The sequence below is a fragment of the Thamnophis sirtalis genome, unplaced genomic scaffold (genome assembly GCF_051295495.1).
Source record: "Thamnophis sirtalis isolate CommonGarterSnake01/CBP01778 unplaced genomic scaffold, rThaSir2_p1.2 scaffold_3, whole genome shotgun sequence".
Classification (NCBI taxonomy): domain Eukaryota; kingdom Metazoa; phylum Chordata; class Lepidosauria; order Squamata; family Natricidae; genus Thamnophis; species Thamnophis sirtalis.
Window position 1 is genome coordinate 100,921,938 of NW_028261383.1, and position 23,264 is coordinate 100,945,201.

Here is a 23,264-nt window from a genome sequence, read left to right on the forward strand (position 1 = left end):
CTCTAAGATGATGTAGGAGTGTTGCTACTGCTGCTGCTTAACTTTTTAGATTAATCCTACTCTCTTAATATTTTTTAGCTTACATAGATAAGATCAGAACATTATACCTTTCAACAGATCCCATTTGATGAAGCCATTTATTATAAAGAAGCTTTGTTCAGCTTCAGAACTGGAGGGATGCTTTATCTGGGATAAATCTGAAGAGGAAGGACTACTTTTTTTTTCATTTGTAAGTAGAAGAGGCTACCGTATGTTGCTAGCACAGCCAACTAGGCAGTCTTCACATCTGAAAAGGCAGGATGCTAAAGGATCATGTGAAACATTTTTTTGAAAACTAAACTAGAGACTCTATGAAACTTCTTAAATAGAAGTATTACGTTGGTATCTATCGTCTGTCCACTTGGACATCATGCTCCACAGCTGTGCTAAACTGAAGGCATTCTATACCACAGTATTTTCTCACTGCTGCTCTTCATACTTCCATCCCATAAACCTAAATCCCACACATTTATGTTGAATTTATTGAGGTGGCTGTTGAGCCAGCAGGGAGAAGAGAAAGACACTACTCTTCTTTCAACTAGTGCACTAGCTTGACCGAACCAGGAGATAAACTTTTCATTTTCTCCCTTTTGGCTACAGGAGAAGTCACCAAGAACTGTGGCCCTCAGAATGTGGAAATTCATGAGAAACCAGCTCTTTTAGCATAAGCAAATGGCAGATGTTCTTTATCCTAGAAAAACTACTGTGCCCAAAGCAAAAATCTATACAATTTGTAAAAAAATGTATAAGATAACACTACATGTCATTTTTGTCTTTCCTTCAGGATCCACTTTGGTGATGGGAAGACAATAGTCCTTGGCATGATCTATAATAATAAAAAATGAACCAAAGCATAGCCTGCCCACCATAGCTTACATGAATGAAAAGAAAAAGGCATTAATAAAATACAGGTAGTCCTCAACTTATGACCACAGTTGACCCCAACATTTACTTCTGTTAAGTGAGACATTTGGTAAGTGAATTTTGTCCCATTTTACAACCTTTCTTGTCAAAGTTGTCAAATGAATCACTGCTGTTGTTAAGTAAGTATCAGGATTGTTAAGTGAATCTGGCTTCTGCGTTGACTTTGCTTGTCAGAAGGTTGCAAAAGCTAATCACGTGACTCAGGACGCTGCCAACCATCATAAATATAAATCAGTTGCCAAACATCTGAATTTTGATCATGTGACCATGGGAACGCTGCAATGGTTGTAAGTGTGAAAAATGGTCATAAATCATTTTTTTCAGTGCTGTTGTAATTTTGAATGGTCACTAAATGAATGGTTGTAAATCAAGGATTACCTGTAGTGAAAAGAGTATAAGACAAGAATGAGAAGACCAGAGAAGCAGAGAAAGAACTCATAGGAACTGACAAGCCAGGGAACAAAACAGAAAAACCAAAATAATACAATATAACAGCTATAAAGATTGTACTGTAAATGAATAAATGTAACATTTGAGTAAGTAGATCTAGGTGTATATATGTGCGCATACATCCTCTATCTCTCTGATACACAGAAGAAGGATGTACCAAAAGTTAAGCCCGTGTACAAAAAAATGTCTTATTTTCCCCCCACAGAATATGTTATTGTTCTTAGGAGTGTTCAAAGGTCATGAGTCAAATAAGTATGAAAGTATTTAGAAGAATGGGCAAATAATTTTGGTTATAATCTACAGATGGGACAAATGGGAAATATGTGGCAAAAAGCGTGGAAAGTTGACACTATGTTATGATATTAAAAATATTACAGAATGTTGTACATGACATCAGATAAATTATCTAGAATGCATAAAGGTATTTCAAATGTTAGAAATGTGAACCACATGCAGGGAATTTTAGCATCCTTGGTGAATAAACACTAAAAACTTTTGTATTTGAATATATACATACAATGAGGATTTTAAAGTTTAATATTCAGCTGAAGCCAGACGTTTCCTTTTAAGATTGATGGATTTTAAAAAAAAGAGCAATGGAAGATTATTTCATTGTACGATTACTGGGGTGAGGGTATTTTGCGGGCAAAGATGAAAGATTTGGCATTACCTATTATGGACGAATGGCTGGTGAAATTGACAAAATTTGCTGAAATGGACAAATTAACTTTTTTTTCATTAGAGACAGGTCATTGTTGACATTCATCAGTGACTAGAAACCCCTTATGGACTTTTTGCATAACAAAGAAAATGATTTTGTAATTTATGGTGCTGATGATTAGAAAGCCTAGATTACAGAAAGATGAGAATTGGGATGAAATTGCAATGGTTGGACCAGAGTTGTATGCATAACTCCTGAAAAGAATGTTCACTTTTTTTTTTAAATGGTCTTTTTATTTTCTTTTTTCTATCTTTTTTGTTTTTCTTCTCTCCCACTTTTCCACTTACCTTGTTATATTTTTTCTTTCTTTGAACGTATTTCTTATTAACTATGTAAAAACTGTTAACAAAAATATTTTTAAAAGAAAGTGTTTAGAGGAAAATGGCAAGTGATCCAAACGTTTCATGCAATTTATATAATTGAACATTTAATGTAATTTATATAATTGCTTATGGGATATGATTTTTTGGTACTCTGCTTTTTTTTAAATGTATGCATGTATATGCATATGAGAGTGTATACACACACACAAACGCATACATATTCACACAGGATATTGTTGCTGAGTTATCTCTGTCAGCTTCCCCCCCACACACAAACACTTATTTTCTTTCTTATTCCCAGGGCTAGTTCCCAGGGCTTTCGTCCAAGCGTGATCCTGTGAGACCGATGCAAATACTTTCCTAAAGGAGCTCCTTTCAAACGCCGTCGGTTTTCAGTCCAAACTATCCAGTCACCATGCCCTTCCTTTCATCACCAAGGGCCCTACTGGCTGGGGATGATGGGAATCGCAGTTCTACCTATTCGGAGAACCCGAAAGCTACCCTCCAAAGTCTAGTTGTTCATCCCTCTGTGTTTCAGGAAGTGGGACTTCCTTTCCTTCAGATTCGGCTTGGCAGCCGGAAGTTCAGAGCAGCAATGGAGAAGAGTTACAAGAAGCCCGTATTGCTCGGCGGCGCCCGTCTCTCGGTCCCCGACGGATCGCCGGGCAGCCCAAGCCTCCTTTGGTGCGTCCGCCAGGCTTCCGCCGCTTCCTGAACCCTGAGCGCGCGCGCGCGCCCTTCGAGAGGACTGGCGTCTTAACCGGAGCTAAACTGTAAGCCCGCTGAGGGGGGGCAGAAGCGCCTCTTCACGTGTCTTTAAGGCTGCAGTCCCGTGTACGCTTAGCACTCGAAACCGGGAAAAGCTCTGCTTTCCCCCAGTCAAAAGCCAGCGCTCGGAATATACTGTATATTTCGAGCGCTGGCTTTTGTCTGGAGGAAAGTAGAGCTTTCCCGAGCACTCAGTCTGTAAATGGCTTTAGAAAACCTATTTCTTCCCTCATTTCCCGGGGACTGAAAAAAAAATTCAGGTTACCCTACTATTGCGAGAGAGTGGGGTGTTTTTTTTGGGGGGGGGGAGCGGGAGTGTTAACTTTGCTCAGGAACCGATTTTTCCTGCTATTTTGGGGGATTCGAAATGGGAACTCTGAGGAACAATGCCTTTTTCTTTCTTCTTCTTTTTGTTCTTTTCCTAGAACAGCATCCGAGTTAACCGAGACTTACCTAACGTTCAGCGGACTAGCACGCGCTGGCGTTGCTTAGGTAAAGAAATCCTCTGCCAAAGGGTCTGTTTTTTTAAGACATCACACAGATTTCCCCGAATCTTGACTGCTTATTGATGTCTTTTCCCGCCATAATTTTAATTATCAGGGCGAGTCCGATTTTTCAGGAGAAATTGCAGTGGGGAAGAAGAAAAAAAAATCAAACTTCACTCTCTCAGCCCTGCCGCTCCCAGAAAATCTTCAGTCTTAAGGAAAAATAAAATAAACTCCATGTTTGTTATTAGAAAGTATGGTATCTGTGCCTGTTGATTATTTTGTGATAATAATCACTGCAGTCCCACTGAATATCAATACCAGGTGGTGGTGAAATATAGGGAAAGAAAGCCTTGAACTAGTATCACACATAGGGTGGATGGGAGGGGATGGTTTGTCCATGGTGAAAAATACTCAGAGTTCACATTATTTTCTTCTTTTTAAAGCTGAAGCCTTTATAAATATGAAATCAAAGAAGTGAGCTTATTCTAGAGAAAATCCATTTCACATCCACTCCATAAAACAATGCCTGAAGTACAAGCATTGTTTTATTATTTTTAATGTGGAAAACCTATTCTTCTAAATTCAAGTCATAAAACTGGGTCCATGTATACTGTTGTCATAAATTGGCAGGCTGCACAGTAAAAGAGAGAGAAAAATAAAACAAAGATGAAGAATCTCCAGGCCCCTGGCTGAATCTCACCTGTAGGCAGCTATACCATATAGCTACTGTATATAGCTATAGATAAGGGTCATTTCTTCTTCTCAAGTGTCAGTTTCCTCGATCCCCTAACCACTGACTCCTTGCACAGTTCAGCTAATTCTTAATCTTTTCTAGCAATTCCAGCATATTTCTCATATGATCCAGGAAAATACTTCTGCCGGTTTCTAAGTGCCTAATGTTTGGCAGGCAAAAATACTCAGCTGCTTCCAAACACAGGTTTTTTTATTCACTAATATCTACTGGTGGATTTTCTCCATATCTTTGTCTAATCAAGGACAGTTTCAGTTATAAGTTGATATTGAGTCATTACTGAGAATACCATGAATTTTATGAAATTTGAGGCCACCCAGCAACACAGTGGCTCTGAGCAGTTTACAGATAAAATAAGAAAGCAAGATGTATCAAGGGGAAAAAAAGACTTTTAGTTCCTTTAAGTCCAGAGTGAAGTCTTCATCTTTTCAGCTTCTTCCCTCTTTCCATGCTCTAGCAGAAATAAAACTTTAAGCAAAGTTTAAGCCTGTAAACTTTGATTTTCAGCTGGTCTTGAAATTTGATTGAATACTTTCCATGCTGTGTGGTTCCTCGATCCAAGCCGCGAGTAACCTTGTTCTGCTTTAGGTTATGAGAAATTTTTTTTTGCTTTTAGAACTAGGCTCAATGGCTTTGTAGAAGAATACTCAATAACAATTTATATGAAAGTTCTCCCTCTTTAGCACACAATTGGTAGGATGGTATTAGTATATCTGTACACCATAGAATCACAAGCTGTTAAAATTTTTTAAAACCCACCATTTTTATTTGATAGCCTTCATGCAATTCTAAAATTCAATATTTCAGAAAGAAAAGTGACCAAACATTAATAATTAAATAATTAAGGAGAGCATGGAGAAGGAAACTTGGAGGCAATATTTAAGAGAATAATTAATCAGAGTTTTTATTGAGAGTGCAGAACTAAATCAGGTTAAAAAGGATTTATTATGTACAATGAATACAAGAGACGTGTGATGTCTTTAGAGAAATGTGAAGCATGCATTTCCTTTAACACTATATTTTGGCTTCTATAATTTCACATCTTCTCTACTAAAAAGGAGACAAAAATAGAAAAATTATGGAGAATCCCCAGGCTACAGGCTTAATCCAATTTGAATCACACCTAAGTAAGCCTCTTCTTTCTTCTCAAGTCTACCTGCTTACCATTGTTATATTTTTTTTCTTAAATAGTGGATGTATAAATTGAACAATCTTTTTTCTTCCGAGAAAGGTAACATCAGATTCCAATGACATTTAGTCGTAGATGTAATGGAAGTATGTCAAACATTTGAAGAAAAGAGTGTAGAACTTTAGAACATATTCCAGCCTAATGTAGGCAGTTTTCTGCTATGCTGATTTTGGTGAGACAGTAAAAGTAGAGAAACTCAGTAACATAAAATTTAATGCTGTTAATTTCCATTCAGGCTACTTATTTTGTTTCTCAGAAACATATAAATACTAATTAAATACATGGTGTGCCAAATCAATATTCTATAGATAAAAATCAAAGCAAAATCCCAGAGTAAAAGCAGTGAATAAAATTCAAATAATATATTATATACACAGAAAGGTATGTAATTATGCTAATGATAAGCATCAGAAAGGATATTTGGAAAAATGATGAAGTGAAGGAGCCTGTGGACAAGGAAAAATGCTAATAAGAGATTAATTGCTATAGGATGAAAAATAGAAATTTATTGTATATGTTCTATAGAAAGAAAAAGATAATTTCAGAGAATGTAGTCAAAGATAATGAAGAATGGTTAAATGGAAAGGGGTAAAAATGTGGAGCAATATTGATAGAAATAAAACATAGTTTTGGAAGTAGAGGAAAAGGGTTAAGCAAGGGGCCTATTGCAGAATAAATGGAATTAAGAATGATTTGAGATGAAAACTAATGACAGAATGCTGAAACAAATATTTTAAAGATGTAAATGAGAATGAAAGGGGTATGTCAAAGAATAGAACTGAAATGAACAAGAAAAGTTCTAGTTTCCAAGAAAATAAATGTTGAAAAGGCAGTAATGAATATTTTGAAAATGTCGAAAAAATAGTAAGGCTATGCCTATGGGCTAATTGAAAAATATTAAAATATGGATTTGGTTTGTTTGCGGTGTGGCTATGTGACTAGTTAGAGTAGACTCTAGTGTATGTGAAAGCTACATCCATGCCTGATTACTGGAAGGATGCCATTATTGTTCCTTATACAAAAAGAAAGGTAGGAAGAATAAATGCAAAATACTACAGCGGGATTCATTTTTTAAGCCTGCCTGGGAGAGTATTTAGCACAATGTGATTGGAAGGGTACAAGAGTTGACAGTGGGAAACATTGGGAAGTGGTGCTATACTGGTGCTACATCTGGAAATCTTTTGCTTTTCAGTAGGTCACTGAAAAATGCATGAAAGTAGAAAAGAAAGCTAATTGTTTGCGTAGAGAACATTAAAAAAGAGATATAAATAAATAAATAAATTGCAAAAATAGTTTTGAATTTTGTGTAACTATGCAGTTGAAGACTACTTACTAAATATCTAAGAGTGATGTGGTAGAAGTAAAGCATGCATGAGAATAAATTATATGTTTAACACTGAGCAGGAAAAAAACCCCTCAGGTATCTTTGACATTCCATTGGTTAGCTGTATTTATAGATAAATGTACAAAATGCTTGTATAAATGTATTTATTTAATATTAAATTTATTTGATGCCTATCTTATGGTTTGAGGCAACTCTCTGTGTAATTTTGTTTGCAGATGATGGAAACAATAATCATGTTTATTATGTTTTTGATGGATGAGAACCTTCATATTTTCAAATGAATGTTAGTTTATATGAGGAAACAAAGAATATGAACTTGAAAATTAATGTAGAAAGCTCCAAGATATTTGTGGCCAGCAAGGAAAATGGAATAAGTAATTGAAGGTTATGTAAAAATGGCAAGTAATTAGATCAAGGAGATGAATTTATATTTGTTGGGAGACTAGTGTTTAACGATGAGTTAATGGACAGACAGTTCTTAAGATGTGTAAATACTAGTAGAAAAATAGTGACTATTATGTGTCTGTTACAAGGAATGCATGCATGTCAAAGGAAGCAAAGGTGGAATAATTTTGTTACATAAAAATGAAAATATGTATGTCAGGACAAACATAAAAGTAATTTGAATGCACTGGGAAATGGATACTTGGGAAATGATTGTGGTAAATTAACAAGAGAGAAATGAACAGAGGCTGAATAGAAAAATGAGTGACCAGTATATAAAATAATACATTTAGGTGATTTGGTCATATGAAATGACTATATATGACCAGGTTTTGGCTGATTCCTTGATAAAAACAAATTTAAATTGAAACTTCTAATTTTGTATTTTATTTTGTATAAAAGTGCAAAATAGTTATACTTATTCTAGAAGAAAAATAGTCTGATGGATAGGTCAAATATTTTTAACCAAAATACCATCAAAATGTGCCATGGATAAGCTGATATATACAGTATATTAATGGTATTTTAAAATTTTGAGGGTCTGCTTATCTGCGTATGGACACATGTAAGTAAATACAGGATAAATGGGTAATTTAAAAAGGTGTTGTCCTATTTACTTCTGGAAAGCCCATCCATAGAAAAGCTGAACCCATTTTGGCAGCTGTCTTTTGGCACCCACAAATCTGAGCTTATTCACAAGTATATTTGATGATAACATCTCAGTCCCCGTGCCTAAGGGAAAAGCCAGGTTTTAGGCACATTTCCTAAGATTGCCAGGTAACCCAGCTTCATTTAGAACAGAGCTGTCAAAGTCGCAGCCCACGGGCCCCATGCATCACGTGCAGGCCATACCCATGCCTGGTTTAGCAAAGGGGAAAAAAGTTGTGATACGTCATGTGATGATGCGAGTTTGACACTCCTGACTTAGATCCGTGGAATACCTTCTCTGTCAGATCAGATGAGACACACAGAAACCGTAGGCAGTTAGGCAGTTCTGCAAATGACCTGGCCTCGTTCTATATAGGGGTTAAAAGTATGTAATTGTTTGAATTGTACCCAGAAGTCTACTGGAAGCCTATGCAGCTCATGTAACAGTGGTATTACATAGCCATACTACAATGCACTCAATACCATACTAAGCATTCTGCTCTTCAAGGGCAGCCCTGTGTACAATCTGTTGCAATAGTCAAATGGGAGATAGCTAGGGCTTGAGTGACGATTAGAAATGTCTCCAGATATAGGAATGCATGCAACTGGTGTATAATATTATTTGCTCAAGGATCCTCTTGACAATGACTGTCACTTACTCCTTGAACAGAAACCACAAGTTCATGTGGAACCCCAGATTGCCCACCAATTCTGTCTGGAAGGATGTCACCCATGCAATATTAATTAGGGAGGATCACTTGATGCAAGGACCCTAAAACCCATAGTCTCTCCATCTTGTCAAGGTTAAGCTGAAGCTTGATTTTTTCATATGGACCTGTTCAGCCTCCAAGCCCAGGGAAAGCATCCTGATGGCGTCATTTGGATGGCTGAAGTCAGAAATATGCAACTTGCTATCATTAAGATTTTTGTACCTAATCCCTTGATATCTGATGACCTTGCTTAGGAGTTTCATATATGTACTTTAAAAGGAATGGGGATAGAGTGTAGTTCTGTAGCACCCAGCAAAGCAGAGGTGTAGTTCCGAACCCCTCCTTACTCATCACACCAACTAGAACTTGCTTCAGAGGGAGGAAGAGAACCACTGATGAAATGTGCCCAACTACTAAATCCCCCTCAACTGATCAGAAGGGTACCATGTTTGATGGTACTGAATGCCACTGAGAAATCATAGATGACCAGGCATTGCTCTTATCCAAAGTCCATCAGAGGTCATCTATAAATACGATCAACTACTATCTTGGTAATATAAGATGGCCTAAAATTTACTTAGTCTTACCAGAAGATTATTCATTGCAGTGATTTTTTTTGAAAAAGACATCATTCATCATCTAGAAAAATATCACATCTTTGAAAAAAAATATTCTCATTATAGAACTACTTTTTAGCTCAATTTTAAGGCTTGCATAAGATTGGGCTCCCTTGTAGTAGTGTCAGTACAAAAATAATGTTCAGTGTAACACAATTGGGATTTAGACTTAATAGATTTAGAAATAAAATAATAGAAATAAAAAATAGACTTTGGCCACATGTCATTTTTTTTTTTAAAAAAGGTTGTTTACATTAAAATTAATCTCTTGACTCTAAGGCAAGGATTCCATGTAAAAACTTGTGTGTTATTACATAGCAAACATTTTCATCTCTCAAATAACTGAAGCTTTCAATGTGGCAAATTACTCACAGATTGTTGGGATTTAGTACAGTCCGTTTGTCATTTGAGAGGGAGTCTCATTTCATTCTGAAAAGACATAAATCCGCTTTAAGTGGAGTAAATCGATAGTTGCCATACCTTGTTGGCATAGTTATGTTGGACAAATAAGATCTGGGATTTGGCCAGATGAGTTGTATATTGTATCTGTTTGGAGAAGGCTATCTTGATATCTGAATTAATTTAATAGAATATGGAAAATTTATGAGACCTTAGAACAGTTGGACGCTCTAGGAGTTGGGTGGCATATAATTTATTATGATGGTTTGTCATATACTCAGCCGATATTTAGGCTGAATTTTTCATTTTTATCCACCTATCAGGTCCTCTCAAGGATCTGGGATAGATAGGCAGATGTTGTTTGTTGGCATTAAAAGTATCATCAGTGAATGTAAACTCTTCCAAATAAGTCTGTCTTTTGCAATTGACTGATTGTGATTTTGCCAATGATGGGGGATTCAAGTGGTGCGCCATATATTCTGAGATTGTACCCAAAGCAACTATCACCATTGGTAATATCTTTGCTTTATTTTTCATAGTTGTTCTACTTCTATTTGCAGGTCTTTTTATTTGGGATTTTCTCCAGTTCTTTGTCTTCTCTTTTACTGTCTTCAAGTACTGCACTATCCAGAATGATTTGTCTTTCTTATCAGCAGTTGTTAACTGTGGGATATTAGGTGGCAGTTCCATGATTATGATAATGATGATGCTTGGATATATATATCAAATAATGTCTAGGACAGGCTTTTAAAATTTAGGATTCTGTTAGAAACTAAGTGCATCTCTTCTTCCCAATGATACTTGACCAACAGTAGAACACTATCAATAGAACATTACTTCTTGAACAGGGATCTTGGGATTTTCTTTTTACTGACAAGGTCCACAGTATGATAACAATGGAAATCTTCTGATTTGTGAATGTTAACTATGAAACAGAGAGGGGAGGGAGAGGGAGAGAGAGGGAGGGAGGGAGGGAGGGAGGGAGGGAGGGAGAGAGAGAGAGAGAGAGAGAGAGAGAGAGAGAGAGAGAGAGAGAGAGAGAGAACAATTTTTAGCAATTTATTCAGTTTTTCTTTGATCGTCTCCTAAAGTTTGTTTGCCACTAAACATTCCATGGGGAGTATACTGGGGGGGGGGGTATCACAATCATGTTTTAAAAATTACTCATAGCCCCTAAATGTGTAAACTGTGTTTTTTGAAATGTATGCTAAAACCACAAAATAAACTTTCTATTCCAAGAAGCAATTAGGCATATACCCTTTCACATATTTTTAAAATAAACAGTGTATGTGCTTTTGGAAACATCAAGAATGAACAATTGCAACTTGTGGATTCCCAAGAATGAAAGTTTATTTGTAATTAGAGTTACTTACATACAAACAGAGTATTGATCAAAATATACCATCTCATGAATAGTTCTATAATTAAGAACGAAAAACATTTGTTTTCTATCTAAGTTTAATTCTAATTTTAAGCAGCAATCTTATTTCAACGTTTGCTGGAAGTAAAATAAAACTTTCTTTGAGGTCTGATTTGGTTTCACAATATCTTAACTGGACAACTAATTACTGTTCTGGAAATTCTCCACTTTATCAGGGTTAAGTTTCCTGTTTAGCCTCAAGTATACTCATAACTAATCCTGCAAGGATCCATGATAGCCCAAGGTATCAGTTCATATTTGGAGATAGGCAAGACTCACTTTTTATGTTCTAAATAACAGCTTATTTATTTAGGAATGTGTTAGTTATCCTTCAGTAGCTAAAAAGAAAGATCAAGATACAATACATTAAAACAGCTACAGAAATTAAAAGCAGAACTAAATCTGGTTAAAGTATTGCATCACAAAGGAGATGTGAACATTTAAAATGAAATTGGAGGATTAAAGTGCGCTTTAAACTGAAAAGAGCAGGATGACTTAATAAACACAGCATTAACAACAGTTAATGTTAATTTGTATGCATTATTACTATAGTGTTATTAACTTGAATTATAGGATATATTTTTGGTACAAAGAAATTGCTGCTGCTGACATATGTACCTAATCCAGCAGCAATTCATATTTCTAGGACAGTAGTTATTTACTTAGTTGTGAAGTGATGTTCTTCAGAAGTGAGTTGAAATTGAATGAATAAGTGGACTCTGCCTCTTCTTAAAAGCTGGACCTATTGATAGTGCATTTCCTAGTTAACGTGTACTGCTCTTTCATCTAATATTTGGCTCTATTTTCATTCCCTTACCCCACTGATCAGTGAAGATTTTGGCAGGCAATTTTGAATGAAAGAAACTTCTGGTGTGCTTTCTAATATATCTTGACTGATACCCAACTTTGTCTCTTGCCCAAGGATCCTCTGTAGGAAGATATGATAGTTGGCTGTCTAAAAAGGGGCTTATTAGTAGTAGTCCCTATTTACAAATTGCCCTCCTAAAAGATTCACTGATTCAGTATGTACTTTTGCATATCATATCAGTATCAGTTTTTTGGAAGTTGCAAAGTTTTAAAATCTAGCATTTTCCACCTTGCATTATCCTGTTTTCACTAGTCCCATTATGCATGTAGGAAACATGTCTAAGATGTGTTATCTGCTGCTTGAAAATATTTTTTGTGTGATTTATAAAAGTTTTGATATACCGTAGTATAATAGTGTTTTTTTTACTAAACTGTGATTTTAAATTCTCTTGGTTATATTTAATAAGATGAATTTTCTATGTAGAATTATAATTATTTAGGTTATATATAAAACAAGTAAGTAAATGAATGAGTGAAACAATACTTTCTTTTAAAAGTATATTTAGTTTATTAAATTAAAAAATGCAATTAATATTCATTGCATGATTTTTTTCCTAACCAGTGCTAAATAAGCAGAATTTTGCTTCTGCATCCAAAATCTTTCCTCTTCCTCCCCCCTGTGCTCCCCAAAAGCTTTTACAGAAGGATACTCTTTCCTCTGAGAAAAATCTGTCTGTCAATAGAAGGAACTCATTTCTTTTAGTGTTCTAAAGGAATATTTTTAGCTTTTTACTCCCAATGATAGAACAAGGATTGATATCACTTCTCCCAAAGCCTGCAAATGGCATTGTGGTAACATAATCCATATCTGAGTTCCTAACAAATTGACTAAAACATGATATTGATCACATGTATGTTAGCATTGAGATGTCTTCTATGATTTGGAGAGAGAGTTCAAGTTTTATAACACTTTTCAAGATTTGACTGACAGACTTACAAGAAGTCAAATTCAGAAGAATTACATTCATGATGATGGAAGATAGATAGATAGATAAATAGATAAACTGTTGCAACAATATCTGGAAGATATGGTGATATCGATTATTGGATGCAGGAATAAACTAGAATGTATTAAAAAATCAGGATTGTATATTTTAATAAACATAGTTAAAGTATTGGACAGACATGAAACCAAAAATGTTTAGATGTCAGTATAAGTGCTGAGGATGGTAGAGGACAGGAAGACCTGGAGTAACGTTGTCCATGTGGTTGTGATGGGTCAGATACGACTTCGCAACTAACAATAACATGAGTGCTGTAAATATCATTTTTCTAGAACTGCTAGTTAGTCAGCTTTTCTAGTCTTTGTATTGAAGATCTAAAACTGGAAACATTTCTGTTTCACATACCTGTCAGCCTTTTCCCCCTTAAATTGTATTATTGGATTGGGAAATTATATCTCTTCTCCTAATTTTATTTCATTTGTTGCTTTGTTTACAACCAGGATACTTTTGCTCCTGTGCACTTTTATTTACTGGTATCTTTTACCTGTTTCCTGACCATTCCAATTGGTTGGACTGGAAACATAATTATTTTGAAACAAACAATTCAGAAATAAAAAAAATAAAAGAAAAAGTTGGAATTGGAACTCAAGCTTCTCCACCCTGCTCCATCGGACTTGGATCACTTTCCCTGGATTCATCTTTTAAATGTATTAAGGAAAACGGGGTCCAAACAGAGGTCAGGGAATGTTAATGTTAACCCAGGAAACAAGATGGTGTCAGCAGGCTTAACTGAATCTCTCTGGTAGTCTTTCCTTCTAGTCATGTTAGGCCCATCTTAATAACAAAGCTGCCTTTATAAATCAGCACAACCTGTAATGCAGCTTGTTGTATAAAATAATACACTGTTTTCTTTTTGTATATGTTTTATTTATTTAATGAGTATTTATAGGCCAGGTCAGTCATGGATATCCTGTCAGAACTGCTACAGTGAAACATCTCTCACTCTATTATCCATTATAATCTACAGTTGCTGAAGTTTATAATTTAGCAGTAAAAATCTCCTCCAGGCTAAATCTTGGCATAATAAGTGTCAGCACTGAGGTAATTCATTTTCTTTACACACCTTAAGAAAAAAAAGAAAGAGGGAGGGAGGAAGGGAGGGAGTTGCCAAGGGGTTATCATGTGCAAACACCTACACTTTCTTGGAAAGGCCTCCTTTATTATTTTTGCTCCTTCTTCTGTTCTTTTTCTTCCCTTCTCTTTCCCTGTTATTCTTCCTCTTTACTTATTTTTTCTAAAACAAATTTCCACATTACTAAATAGTGCTGTAAATGCCCAATGGGCAACTTACCCAAAGACAGGTGATTCCTTCATGATTTTATAGAGGTAAATAAATCCATGCGATTATAAAAAAACATTCTCAGCTCTTCTCTCATGATAGGGTGATTTTTAAATTAATACAGCTCTATTAAAATCAGAGCGTCTGCTCTCATTTAAGTTGTTATTTTTATAACTCCTTGTTAAAACAAGACACTGTGAATATATTAAAACTTGTATAGAAAGAATAGGGAAAAATCAGCCTGTTTTCCCAAGAGCTTTTTCAAAAAACAGTTTCATAAATTAGGGGCTAAATGCTAAAAGCAGGTTTTCAGAAGCTTTCTTAGTCTTAACATGTTTTGACCTTGAGATTCAGTAGTCTTGGAATTTCATTTTATAATTTCTTATTACAAAAAAGCTGCTCAACTAATATAGGCCTTGCTTTTGAAAGAAAACAAGGCCAGCCCTTACACTATGCTAAATTTAATTCATTATTTAAAAGAATTTTTTCATGCCTTGTCAATGACAGTTCAGCAGAATATAGGAAAACAACTTTAATTCTTACAAAAATGCCTATTTGATGACTTTTTTGGGGGGAAAAAAACCTCATTTCCATAGTCACCAGATAGTTTCTTAATAGACGTCTTCCATACTTATCTGTGATTTTACATTTTCACTTTATCATTACATGTGGGATATAGGGAATTGAGTCTGAAGAGTGAAATGGAAGGAAACTTGTAGCATTGTTTAATTCATGCAATTCTTACTATCTGAACCTACAGGTGGTTGACCATTTCTTGACCATTGAGAGTTTGTCATTTGCTTTTTCAGCCTTTCTAGTTTTCTGCTGAGTAAAATGACATTCTAAAGGGTCTCTCTTTGCAGGTCTTGAAAAAGCAAAACACAGCACAGAATGCAATCTTCTGCTGTGCTATGCCATCAGTGCCTTTACCCAGCCTCATCCCTCAACTTCCTGTCAGGAGCAGATCTTTGTTTGCCAGTAATAAGAATGGGAAGAGAGTGAACAAAGAGACCTGTGGAGATAGGATGGCAAGCCCAGGGGCTGTATCCTTGATCAGTGCTTTTGAAGTTTTAAAAGGGAACTGGTAAGGTCTTCAGGTCGACAGCTGGCAAGCCATTCTACATAGTCCATACAGCCGGAGGTATCTGCAGGAAAATATATCTGTTTTTACTCTTTGAATTTTCTAATTGTTGCAGTGCTGAGATAGATGCATGGCATGATATGGCTGGCTTTTTTCCAATAGAAAATGCTAATTTTGTGTGGAGTCGGTCGGTTGGACATCCTGAGGGTCTCAGCCATCAATATCCCTTCCCCCTTCCCAGGCCAGAGTTTGTACTTCTAAAAGGTTCAAATTTTTCTTTTTTTAGTGTGAGATGTTGGAAAAATTATTAAACATGTAAAACATTTTTTAAACTATTTAATGAATGCATTATTTTAATACATTGAAATGTAAATTATAATACATTTATTTTTTTCTGATTCTGTCAACATTTATCTTGATTTTGGCTTCCTTTTGGCAAACCTTGAAATAGAGTGAAATTAATTCATTAGCAATACATTTTTTTTACTCCACAACATCTTTCATATTGGATTTGGTGGAACTGGAAAGCAATTAGATTGCAGAGTTAAAGATTCAAGTAACCACCAGAGGAATAAATGGTATTAAATTAAAAGATTGTCTTACAGAACTTGAAAAAAGCTATATGTCTTCATTTCATTCATGTTATGGCAATCCATTTGTGGGGAAAAGTTTTCACAAACTTTTCTCCTTCACGTGTAATTTCCTGTTGTTATGTGTCAGAATAATTATTCTGTCTTTTCTGATTCATATTCCTTAGTTCTTGGCTCATGAATTGCAAATTATACAATGCAACTTCAGAATTCCTATTTGATAATTTAGAATTAATAATCTCATCAGTGTATTTAATGACGAGAAAGATTACATTTCCATGTAAAAGTAATTAGGCACTCAGTACTTTATAGCATATGTTACTGGATTACAACTCACTTAAGCATGGAAACAGCAAATTGCATAATGCACAAGTAACAATGTATGGCAAAGCATTCTCATTAACTTGGTTGCCTTAATACCACTCATCTATGTTACTGAAAGAATATATTTTGGATAATGATTAGGACACCACCCAGTGAATCTACTCCACCCATTCAGATGTGCACAATCCTTTGTGCTTTTCCAAAATATGCTCTTCATAAACTCTTGAGAATGGAGAACTATGTAAACTGATAGCATTAATAGGGAACCAAGTGGATTTGTTCCTAATTTGTCTCCAAAATTCTTGTCTGAAAGAGACCCCATTGTAGTTGAAAAGCCAACTAGTGAAGCTTTTCCCTTAGATACTCTAAAGCAGTGGAGTATATTTTTTTCTGAACCAAAGATATATGGAGCTGAATGACATGTTAGAACCACACTTTAAAAAACAGCGGTGGGAAAGAACAGGATAGGAACTAACTATGGATTTAATTTCATTTACATGAAATGAAGATGAAATAATCTGATTATTTTCTTGTAAGTAAATAATCAATTATCCTTGTTGTCATAAAAATGATAATTTTAGAATAACATTTGGAGGTCAAGGACTTTACCTGAGTTGTGTTGGGTTCCCTATTGCCCAGGGCTCAAGTCCTATAAGAAGAGATTGAGGTAACTGGATACTTTTAGCCCTCAGAAAATATGTCAAAGAGAGAATATGATTGTACTCTTGAAGGGATGTCACAGAGAAAGGAAACAACTGTTCTCTATCAGGTTGGAGTGTGGGATGTGGACTTATTATCAAGTTACATGAATGAAGATTCTAATGAGAAAATTCAACAGTGGAGCTAATTACATGCAATGTCATAGGCTTTCCTTTTTGATTGTGCTCAAATATAGACTAGATAGTAGTTGGAGAAGCTTTAAATTGGTTGCATGTGATTGCTGGACATCAGACTCAGTGTTTTAAGTTGTGTGTCTACACTGTAGACTGTAAAGAGTTTTAATAGATCTGTTCTGCCTTTCCCTTCCCAATTTTACATTATCTTGCCTCAAATGACAACTGAATTTAGCTTTTTCTTCACATTTCATCATTCCTAGAGGCTACCTAATCTGTTACCTATTTTTGGGGAGGTGGTAAAGTTGGCCCTTTGATTTTTAAAACTGTATACCTATTGCTGTATATTTCAGCTTTCATTTAGAATGGCCGAAAGTTCTTGATTATTTTTAGTACAATAATAACATTTTATTAATGGTCCTTTTAGAAATGAGTAGGATCATTCAGGATAGAAATATACCGTATCCACTATTTAGAGTAATTGGAGAAAAATAAATAGGGATAAGGCTGCAGTTGTTATGCTTTGTATATTTAAATCATATTTTAATATCTTTACTTACGGTAATATTCTCAAGTTTATAATTTGAAAGACATAACAGAAGGAGAAAAGGATGCTGAGAGATGAGGAACTGAAACCATTTCCTAGAGACAAACTGAATTTCTAATATATAATAGGACCACAGTGCTCACTGTAAGTGACAATCTTGGGCTGGGAGAGTATTCTTTTATTTAAAAATTGTTAACTCTTTCTAGCAGAATAGAATCACGAACTATTTTCTGAAGTGATTTAAAATATCTCATTTACTTATATGGAAACATTAAATATGAACTTAAGTTTCTCTCATTAAATTAATGGGTGTTGAAAAGTATTAATGATAGTTGGATTAGAACTGCAGTCTTAAACTACACAATCTTCTGTGTAAAGCACCTGAAAATTAAGATGCCTCAAAAATCCCTTTTTAAGTGCCAAACCCTTCCTTCATTTTGCCAATGGTAATGGCTTAATTTTCTGCTTTAGAAGGTTCATAATGGTAGAGATATTTATGTGTAACTGCATCACTACTCACATACAGCAATGAGGAATCTGTGGTGATTTATATATTGCCAAGCCACAACTTCCAGCCACCTAGCCCATACAATTATCATAGAAGTGAGTAGTTGGTACACGTAGCTCAAAATCAAAAGGTGCCAAGTTCTTCATCACCTATATGGTGATGACCATAAACCAAGAAACATCTGAACAATTCTACCTACAAAGTCTTATGAAAAATCTGAACCATTTTTGCACTTTAATATTGAACATATATAATTAATTTAGTCTTTCTGTCCAATCTTCCTACAGTGCAGTTCCTATTTAACTTACCAATCTGTCAATGACAACACAGATAGCTTTAGTTTGCTACAACACAATATGAGAACTAGTCTATTGCAGTGTGAGATAGATATATTGCCACATATTATTGACAAGGTACTCTACAGGAATGTTTCACACCATTATGTTTATCTATTAAGAAAGCTTTGCTCTACTGAGTATCTCTGTTAGGCTGATATCATTGTTCTTAATGTTTGAACTTGACAAAATGAATTTCATATGCAAGTTCTATTGAATTCATTATAATGATTAAAAGATAATTATCCTCTATTAAAACCTGTTCCATTGTAATCAATTAGACTTTAAGACGGTGACATGTTTTCAAATTATTAAATATCTCTGTGACTATTACTGAGATTGTGTTGAGTTAGAAGTAAAGTGATTGACTTCAAACCATAAGCTGCATTCAGGAAAATTAAGCATATAAACTGACACAAGGAAAAGAAACATTACCACATTCTAGTATAAGTATATTTTGTTCTTGACAATAAAAGATTATGCTTGCAGAATGTTATCAGTGGATACAAAGGAATTATCTCTATTCTGTGAGGCTCTGGAACATAAGATTTATGTTAGCTGCTGTGTAAGTTCAGAAAGTAGTATGTACTAGGGTATGTGTTCCCACTCCCACACATTAGGGGATAAATCAGCAACAAAAAACCTCAGAATTTTTATGTCTGATCTATTAGATGGTTAGTTATCTGGATTGATGTCTGCTTCTTTAGGGAGACAGGGAAGCTCAATGGGAATCCTCACGTTTTGCTAAAAAGAGTCATGACAATTGTGCAGCATACAAATATAATATATTATATTTAGATAAAGTAGTGTAGAAAGTTAGCACCCACCCCACTCCTAGAAAAATAAAACATTTTGAGAAATATTAAAAAGGCAGAATCTTATATTTCTCTGGATGAGAAATGGAAAAGCTCTTGGAAAGGAGCTCCCCTTTTTTAATAGCCTCAGCAGATGTCAGAACTTAAGAGATAAATAGATAGATAGCTCTATTCATAAGCAAATATCCTCACCCAAGATCCAACAAAGGTATGATTAGCCCTCAGCTACAATAGGAATTGTCCAACGTTTATAGTTTATAGTTTTATAGTTTTATTGATTTTGTATGCCGCCCAATCCCGTAGGACTCCGGGCGGCTTACAATAAAACAAGGGAGGGGGATAATAGACAAAACAACATATTAAAATATACAACAATCACAATTTCTGAGGGGCTGGATATTTCGAGAGCCCCCTGGCCTGCTGGAGCAGCCAGGACTTAACGGCTTTGCGGACGGCCGGGAGGGTAGTAAGGGTCCGGATCTCCACGGGGAGATCGTTCCAGAGGGCTGGAGCTGCGACAGAGAAGGCTCTCCCCCAGGGAGTCGCCAGCCGGCATTGGCGGGCAGATGGGATCCGGAGGAGACCTAACCTGTGTGATCTAATCGGTCTATGAGAGGTGATCGGCAGGAGGCGGTCTCTCAGGTACCCAGGTCCGATGCTATGAAGGGCTTTATAGGTAATGACCAGTGCCTTGAAGCGAATCTGGAGACTAATGGGTAACCAGTGCAGCTCGCGGAGGATAGGTGTAACGTGGGTGTACCTGGGTGTACTCACGATCACTCGCGCGGCTGCGTTCTGGACCAGCTGGAATCTTTGAACACTCTTCAAGGGCAGCCACATGTAGAGCGCGTTACAGTACGTCCCTTCACTGCACCACCCTCAGAAACTTCAACTAAACTTAGCTCAGACAAACTCCTAGGATTTGTACATGGCCCCATGGGAGTCTGACAACAACCAATAGAATACATGTCCTTGCACAGGAACAGGAAGCTCAAGTGCAATGCCCAAGAGAAGGTATAAAAAACCCACACTCTCAACTCCATGTGGTCAGCTGCCCAGAACCCATGTGGTTCTGCTTTATCATTAAACCATATTTCTAATCAGCCTCCATGTTTCCAGTGTCTTTCTTCCAGCTTGGAACTGAACCAGGTGGATATTTCTTCCAACAGTAGGGATGGGCAAACCACATCTTGCAGAAAACATGCACAACCAACTCTTTTTTTGCACCCTCTCCTGGAGCCTGGCACAATTGTGCCATCAAAAGCTGTATGTGTATTTTCTGCCAGTATTCATATGCAAAGGCTCTTGTATCCAGGCCATACAGTTTGATTCAAGAACATCTTCAGCTTTTTAAATTGAATAATTCATCCCCTTTTTCCCACCCCTAAACTAACCCCATTTCTAAACTATAAATTCTTTAGCAGCAAGATAAGTCATGTTTCTCCTCCCCCTCCCCAGCATCTGGTCAGAAACAGAAAGATGGATAAGTAATTGTGGATTTATTCTTTTCCCTGGCCATGAAAGAGTTGCTTGCTTCTGAGATAAAACACTTTTACAGTAATAGTAGAAATTGCTGGAAAAGATGTCAGCCAGATATTTTAGGCTGGGTGGAGTTGCTGCCCTGATATCCATAAAAAACCATGAGATTTGGAAAACATTACACTTCCCAGGGATTCTAATGATTAAGATATTATTGTGGCAAGGTATTAGGGGTCTAGGGAGCAGGCTTCATATATTAATTGTTGTCTGATTTCACATTTATAGTGGATGTGGATTATATTTAATCTCCATTCATAAGGGGAAACACTCTAGAAACTCTATTAAGCATTTAATAAAGGCTGACCTCTGAATATAACCACCAAATTATCAGATTGATTTAATATGCCCCTTGTGCACAAAAAATCGCCAAATTGCAGGATTAATTTAAAGACATCCAATCTGACACATCAGTTCCTTCCACTAATTTTACTTTAAATGAAACAAAAATTACAACTCCCTACAACACATATAAGATGTTATCTGTGTGCTTTTCCTTTTATCTTTTCAAAGCATTGAAGAGATAAATGAGGTGTGTTTTTAATGCTGTCTTAATGGACTAATTAAGATTTTGTCCAAAGTCTAATATTTTAATATATTACGCTTATTAATATCTTACATCATATTAACATGCTTTCCCCCACCCTCTTGCACCCAATATTTGAAAAATGGATGCAGTTGTGTCATCCTCTCCTTAGAGTTGAACTACTAGCTCATCATCAAAAATGCACTGCCCATAGCTGCTAACTTTGGAACAGGTGTATCTTCTGGCACCTCATAAATTTGATTGGCTAGAAAATGCCAATAGTCAGAGAAGGGGGTCCGCTGCACAAGAATCAGAAGCCACAATCCAACTGACAGTGACATGCCTCTAATTCCTCTTAATGGCAGCTGTAGCTTTTGGCTCTTGATGTGCTCATCCCACTGTGGTTTTCCAACAGCCTCTGTACTTTTAAAAGATTTGCTAATCCTCTACTTTTAAAAGTAAAAGAGGAAGGGGAGAGGGTCTAAACTGAAAATTGACTCTTTTTTTGCTCTAGGCATGAAACTATTTTTTTCTTCCTCTTGAGGATTAGCTGACATTCTATTAGTGCTGCAGCGATGACTAGCGGCAGATAAGGGGCCTCTTCTCCTGACACTAGCTCTGCACTGCACTGTAGTAAAACATGACATTTCTTGCAGGGGTGAGCTCCCCACCTTAACATACATGGCTCAGAATTGGCTAGCCATTAAGATTTCCCCTCCGGCAGCCTCTCTCATCTTTTGTTTAGAGCAAGTTTTGACAACAGCAATGCTAATTGATTGAATGTTCCAATAAGAGATTATAGCTTAGAGAAAGAAAGATAACATTTTTATTTCAGTGAGCATTCATTTAATCTGGATGGCTATATTTTTGCAGTCTAGACAGCAGTGGATTCATTTGCATTGTTTATTGAATTCCTAAATTGGATAATTTTTACAGTGATTTATTTTATAGGACTTTTAGCTTGAACTGCCTATTGCTCTGTAGATTTCTCAGTCTTGATGGTCCTTGATGTAATTTTTGTTTTACTCTTAGCGGATTGTCAGCGTAAGTACAGGCTTTTCTGTTATTAAACAATCCAAGCATCTTTTCTGAACATTGTTAATTCTCACAGGGCTAGAAATCTTCCATGAAAGTGAGTACAGGACTCAACTGAGTTAAACAATGACTAAATAAGTCCCTTTTATAGATTCAGGAATTTTAACGTAGAGACTTACCCCGCCTCTCTATAATTTTATATCATATATTATCCAAGTTAATTTGAAAAGTATTTTTAATGTCAGGATTATGATTCTGAATTATAATCGGCCATGGATATATACCAAGCTCAAAACACACAGATCAACCCTGAGCTACAAACATTCTCTTCCATTGAACTTTTCAATTCTTGATCATGTAGAATCTGGAAAATATGAATTAACTTATTTTAAACTTAATTTGAATTGAAGGAATTTTAAAGCTGCCATAAAAATTAGAGTGCACACTATAATTTGAAAATCACAACCATACTAATGTGAATTCAGGAACCAATTTATTTTGAGTATCAACATCATCATTAATTCAGTGACATCAATGTTTCCTGGTGTGGCATACTCAGCAATTTTGTTTTCTCCACTTCCATTGCATTATTTTATCCTGGCAGCTTCAACATTAGTATTTACTAATAATTAGCATTATTAATAAATGCTAATTATATCAATAGTCAAAATGCTGCAATAAAAGGGAAAGTCACAATTATGCAAATATTTCATGGCATATAAATTTGATAAAGCTACCCAAAAATAGA